Source organism: Papio anubis, chromosome 7, assembly GCF_008728515.1.
Source record: "Papio anubis isolate 15944 chromosome 7, Panubis1.0, whole genome shotgun sequence".
NCBI lineage: Eukaryota > Metazoa > Chordata > Mammalia > Primates > Cercopithecidae > Papio > Papio anubis.
The window spans coordinates 105,789,004-105,796,267 of NC_044982.1; positions in this window are offsets into that span (position 1 = coordinate 105,789,004).

Consider the following 7,264-nt stretch of genomic DNA (forward strand, 5'->3'; position numbering starts at 1 on the left):
CCAATTTGCTGTCATATAATTGTTCATCATAGTCTCTTATGATCCTTTGTATTTCTGTAATTTCAATAGTAATGTCTCTTCCTTCATGTATAATTTTGTTTGGGTCATCTCTTTCTTAACTTGGTTAAAGTTTGTCAATTTTGTTTATCTTTTCAAAAAACCAGCTTTTAGTTTTTTTCTTTGTGATTACCATAAGGTTTACATAAAACATATTATAGTTATAATGATCTATTTCAGCTGAAAACTTAATTTTGATTGCATACAAAATCCCTACACTTTTATTCCCCCAAATTTTATGTTATTAGGGTCACAATTTACAGCTTTTTACATTGTGTAACCATTAACAAATCACTGCATATTTTAATATTTTTGTCTTTTAACCTTATATTAGAGTTAAAAGTGATTTATGCACCACCATTACAATATTAGAATATTCTGAATTTGGCTCTATACTTAACTTACCTGTGAATTTTATACCTTTATATGTTTTCATGGTGCTGATTCGTGTCCTTTTGTCTCAACTTGAAGAGCTCTTTTTAATATTTCTTATAAAGCAGATCTATTTGTGATAAATGCTCTCAGCCTTTGCTTGTCTAAGAAAGTCTATCTCTTCTTCATTTTTGAAGGACAATTTTGCCAGGTATAGTATTCTTGGTTTGCAGTTTGTTTCTTTCAGCACTTTGAAAATATCATCCCACTGTCCCAACCTGCTGAGAATCTGCTTATCGTCTTAATGGGGTGGGTGGCAGTTCTCTTCTATGTGATGTCACTTTTCTCTTGCTGCTTTCAAAATTCTCAGTTTGTCTTTGGCTTTTGAAAACCTGATCATAATGTGTCTCAGTGAAAACTTCTTGATGCTCAACTATTTGGAGTCCTTTGGGCCTCATAGAGATGAATATTCATTTTCCTCTCCAGATTTGGGGGATATTCTGTCATCTTTTTTTTTTTTCTTTGGTGGGAGAAGATGGAGTCTCACCCTGTCGTCCAGGCTGGAGTGCAGTGGCGCAATCTTGACTTACTGGAACCTCTGCCTCCTGGGTTCAAGCAATTCTCCTGCCTCAGCCTCCCAAGTAGCTGGGACAACAGGTGTAAGCCACCATGCCCAGCTAATTTTTTGTATTTTAGTAGAGACAGGGTTTCACTGTGTTGCCCAGGCTGGTCTCAAACTCCTGAGCTCAGGCAATCCGCCTGCCTCGGCCTCCCAAAGTGCTAGGATTACAGGCTCGAGCCACTACGCCCAGCCCATTTTTTAAAAATAAGCTTTCCACTCCTTTCTTCTGCCCTGATCCTTCTAGAATTCCTGTAATGCCTATATTGATTCACTTGATAATGTCCCATAAATTCTGTCAGTTTTCTTAAGTTTATTTCTTTTTTTTGTTCCTTGAACTGGATAATTTTAAATGATCTGTCCTAGAGTTTGCTGATTCTTTCTTCTGCTTGACTGAGTCTACTATTGAAGCTTTCTATTGAAATTTTCACACATTTTATTCCTCAGCTTCAGAATTTATGTTTGGTTCTTTTTTTAATGATTCCTATCTTATTGCTGAACTTCTCATTTTGTTCATGTACTGTTTTCCTGATTTCATTTAGTTGTTTCTCTGTGTACTTTTGTAGATCACTGGGCTTAAGATGATTATTTTCAATTTTTGTCAGCAATTCATAGATCTACATTTCACTGGGGTCAGCCACTGAAGCTTTATTTTGTTCCTTTGGTAGTATATTTCCGTGATTCTTCATATTCATTGAAGCTTTGCATTGCTATCTTTGCATTTGAAGAAGCAGTCATGTCTTCCAGTCTTCACTTCACCAGTGAGCCTGGCTAAAGATATTGGGGGTATCTTAGATCTCTTTGTTATGGATATACCCACACTGCTCCTCTTGTTCCCTCTCAGATGACAAGCCCTAGGATTGTGTATCTTCTCTCGATCCTGCAGCTCTACATTTTGTATTGAAATTCTCCTGTTTATTTTCTCTAGGGCAGTGTCCTGAAATATCAAGATTGTGGTGGTTCAACCAAGCCAGTGAAGTTGAGATGATTGCTAAAATCCACACCTGCTGTTGAGATCCTTGTGCTGCTTGTGAGAACTCATGCAGGCTGTGCACAGGGATGCATAGGGTGCCATCCATGGGGAGGTGCATGAGGTGCTCAGGAAATGTGTTGGCTGGTTCAGGGGAGTCCTCGAGTGAGTCGTCCTGGAGGGGTCTTGGGAGGGCTGCTTGGTAGAGTTTATGTGTTGGTTCACAAGATCCATGACCGGCTGTTAAGACTGTGTGCCAGTTGTTCTGCACTTTCTCCCCTTCTCCTGGCTTCTAGCTGTCCACAGACAATTTAGTCTTGCAGATCCCCTCAGTGTTCTAGATGGGGCAGATAGAAGTGGGCCTCCTAGGCAGCATTTTGCAAGGATGGGGAAGCTGAGCACTGACTTCATTCTCCCTTTCCCCTATGGAAGAAGTCATGGGTCAAGGAGGCCTCTCTTGGCATCAAGCTGTGCCACTTTGGGGGAGTGGTGATCCAGACAAAGTGAAACTGTTCTTATCCGTTTAAATGTGTTTATGCACAGATTCTTTGCTCCACTAGGGTGCTGGGACCTCGGCTATGCTCTGGGGCTCCCACAAAGTTATTCTCATCTGTGCGTGGTTGCCTAACCCTGTATTCTGTTAGGGGAAGAGAGCTGGAACCTCCCATTCTGCCATATTGCTAACATCACTCTCTCAAGTCTTCTTAAAGCTGTCTTTTCACATTCTTCCTTGCAAAATCCCAGCTATCACAGCAACTGTTCCTCTGATCTTCTGATCTCTCAAATTCTACAGACTGCTTTCAGCTGCCTGGCTGTTTCTCTTTTTTTCTGGTCTCCTAGATCCTTTTTTCTTTAGGTGATTTCATACATTTTTTAAGTAAGAAATTAATCTGATTCACTCTAATCAGAGAAGTATCATGGCTGATTGAACAAGTAAAGAATCATTCTATCTTTAAAGGCAGAAGGAAAAAGCAATATTGTAAACCTGTATTAGTTACTCTCTGTATTTCAATACTTGTTACACTATTTATTTTCAGAGTGCTCTCCCTACCTTCCTGGTAGAGTCAAAGAAGGACACTCACAGTGCACAGCTCTCTTCTGTCATCATGAGAGCCACTGCTGCCAGAGCAATACCAGGGCTGTATCTCATCAACCCTCCCTGAGTTGCAGTTCTAGGGATGATCATCTTCCCCAGTTTCCAGCATTCATATGGAATTTTTAATCTTATCTATTTGATAATTTCAGTGAGGAATGGCTGGTTTGAGTAAAATGTTAATGCTCAAATCATCCTCTGGGATCAGAAGTCTCCACGTGACCTGAAATTTCATGTCAGTATCAGTTTTTTAAAATTTCTTTTCCATTTTCCTTATTTAGGCTTTGCAGAACACTGGATAGTTTGTTCTTAATTTTCCTGGCCCCATATATGAATTTAGGGATACTTTTTTCATAAAGTCTTTTGATTTCTTTCTTAGTCTTTAAAAACAACAATAAAAATACACGGCTCTGGAACACATTTGATGAAATAGCATTTACCAATTTCATGGGAAATGCTGAGTAAGTCCTACTCTTGCTTTGATGGTTAACCAGAGACCCAGGCTCAGATTAAATATCAAATTTGCCTTGGAGGAATCAGGGGCTTCTGGATGTATCTTTCAAATTGAAGTTCACAATGGAAGAGCAAAAAAACAGAGCCGGGAAAACTTCCTTCAAGCCAGAGTCACTGAGCTATATGAGCAAATGGTGAAGACCCAGGCTGAAATCAAAAGTGGCTCACAATGAATGGATTGCAAAACCTTGATTTTGGTTTTTTGAGAAACAGAAATAAACGTTGATATTTTCACTGTTTGGGGGGAATTATACATGTATTACTTGCACATTATATAACATTTAGAAATTCCTTTCCTGATAGACATATGAATAGATGGCAGATGAAGGTAGCTAGCTATTTTTACCCACACCATGAACTTCCATGGTTTCATGCATCAACCATATGCGTTGATGAGTCATCAATATACATCTCCAGACCAGGCATCTTCCTGGTTCTAGATCTAAAGGCATTTCCAACTCAAAATGCCCCAAGTGAAGCCATGATCTCTGTGTGCCCCCTCCTACCTAACATAAGCCTCCTCTTACGTACCCTATATCAGTGAATGACACCAAGCTGTCCATTTCACATGCCAGAAATCAAGAAGTCAGCCTGAACTTCTCCTAGTGCCCTACTCTTTAAATCAATCACCACATCTTATCAATTCTACCTTTCTAGTAACTCTCAAATCCATCTATTTTCTTGTATTCCCACTGTCACTCATGCCAGGTTAGGCTATCATGAGCTCTTGCTTATATTACTAGAAAAACAGCCAGAGTAAGGGCCAGTCTTACTATGTCATTGCTCTGCCAAATATTATCCTAAGCAACCCTTTGCTCTTAGGGTAAAGTTTGAAACCCGATAGCATGGTATACATGGCCTTTAAAACTTAGCCCCTGCCTACTGCCTACCTCTGTCTACTTAACTTTTTTTTTTTTTTTGCCCAGGCTGGGTTGTAGTGGTGTGATCTTGGCTCTGCCTCCCCAGCTCAAGTGATCCTCATGTCTCAGCCTCCCGAGTAGCTGGGATTACAGGTGCCCACCACCATGCCTGGCTAATTTTTGTATTTTTGTAGAGATGGAGTTTCACCATGTTGCCCAGGCTGGTCTCGAACTCTTGGACTCAAGTGATCTGCCTGCCTTGGCCTCCCAAAGCGCTGGGATTACAGGCATGAGCCACTGTGTCTGGCCTGTCTACTTACCTTTTGCCAATTCCATTTTCACTTTGTGATTCAAATGCATTAGCACAGACTAGGTTTATGCTGCAGTAACAAATAAAAATTTCAGATGCTTAACAGATAAAGTTAATTTCTCATGCCTGTGAAATCTGGCATAGGTTGGCTGACTGCCCATAGTAACTGTCCTTCATGGGGTGGTTCAGGGAGCCAGGATCCTTTGATCTTGTGGCTCTGCATGCCAACCCACAGCCTCTGTGTTAACTGCCCAAGGGGAAGAGAGAGCCTGGAGAATCCACAGTGAGCTTTTCATTGCCTCAACCAGAAAGTGATATAGATCACTTCCATTTTTATTTTATTGGCTAGAAGGACTCAATGGCTCTGCCTAACTGCAAGAAGACTGGGAATTGTAACCTTCCTAAAGCATCTGGGAAGCAGTCATACCAAAGAGATTTGGTGAACACTTTGCTTTGCCTCTGCCACACTAAACACAACGGTATGAATACCAGGAGGTGATAGTCATTGGAGCCCCGCTAGAATCTGTTTACCACAGATACCCTATAATATTCCCTCAGTTCCTTATTAGGCTGAAGGTGTGTGCACACAAACCCATATATGGGAACAATATGAAAGTGGGCAGATAGGATTTGTTCTAGAACATGTGATAAATGTATTCATTCTTTCCTAGACATACCCCACCTCCCAGCCATTTATTTTGTTTTATTTATTTTTTGAGACAGGATTTTACTCCCACCACGCAGGCTGGAGTGCATGGTGCAATCTTGGCTCACTGTAACCTCCATCTCCCAGGCTCAAGCAATTCTCCTGCCTCTGCCTCCCAAGTAGTTGGGACTACAGGTGTGCACCACCACACCTGGCTAATTTTTTTTTCTTTTTTTGTAGAGACAGGGTTTTGCCATGTTCCCCAGGCTGGTCTTGAACTCCTGAGCTCAAGTGATCCTCCAGCTTTTGACCTCCCAAAGTTTTGGAATTACAGGCATGAGCCACCAAGCCTGGCCCATTTATATTATTTTAAAACATGTATTTGGGATTGTAGATTGTTTTGACTGGAGAAAAATCACAGAAGGAGAATACAAGTTTTAATGACAAAATCCTGTGCTTATACTAAAATTTTAGTTCTGAATTGAAATATTTTCCTAAGAAACGTCTAATATCCTCACAACTGAATTAGTTGCTGTTTTACCCAGTGCATTTATAGCTTCCTGCCCTTAAACCTCTGAGAACATATATCACACTGTATCTCATTAGCTTCTGCAGGGCAGGTGCTATCTCTTGTTGTGTCATTGTATTCCAAAGACTTTGCACATGTCTGACACAAGGTAGATTGTCAATAAATATGTACTGCATCATATTGTGTTGAATTGAATTGTTCTTTAGGTCTAAAGCTGACCAGATGCAAATGGTGGGGTCTGAAGAAAATTGGTTCTTCACTCATCCATAGAACATTTTTGCCTGAGTCTGGGAAAGGAAGGGATAGACATGCTTAATTGGCTATCAAAATCCTCCCAAAGTTAATGTGTTTTGCAAAACTTAATACATAGAAATGTTTTTATTGAACTTATATTTGAAAAAATACTTTTCAAGTATTCCTTTCTGGTGCTTCCAACCCAAATATTGCCAAGCGGAGAGTGTAAGGAACACAGGAAAGCAGACTAAACAGGCGAGTCTCATTTTGTGGTGCATAGGGAATGACATGCAAGGCGGCACCAGAGAAAATGCTTTCGTGCGCGACTCTTCTTGATGATTTGTCAGAAAACCGATGTCACGTTTTTAAACAATAAAGAGTCCTGTCTTTAGAGGAATAAGATTTCTTACTTTACACTCTGCTCTTTTGCTCAAATTAATTCTGGAATAAAATCCTGGTGATCTAGAGTTGTCAGAGATGATGTTTTAGATGTGAGTTTTTGGGTAAACCAAGGTGAATTTTTACAGGAATATGTATTACTTGGTTTTTGTTTTCCTTTTCTTAAATTTAACTCTTTTGCATGTGAATATTTTTCTAAAATGTAACACGTACTTTCACACATTCATAAACAGAATCTCATGGACAAATGGGTTCATAACCTGGTTTCGTGAGCATGAACACAGTACTGTGCCTTCTTTTCAGGCTCCACTGAGGTGAACTAAGCTTCACCAAACAATGGTGATTTTTGACTTTTTGGGTGCTTTTATGTTTTTCTGTAGCACCTTTATCCTGTCAATATGCCTTTTAGCCGCCATTTTGTCCCTTTCTAATTTATAGCTTCTGATTTACTCTTGAAACTCAGAGTAGAATTGTTAAAATTGTATGCAAAGTAAGAATCAGTAGTCTTGACTGAGACCTAAATGTTTGCTAATATGCAATATGCTCAAATCTGTGATGTTAGTTGGATGCTGAGAGGTGTTTTCTATTACCAATCTGGTTGTAGTGAAACTAGGAGAGACCTCCAGGGTTGAGTTCTAGATTTGCAAGGTATTGCTGTAATA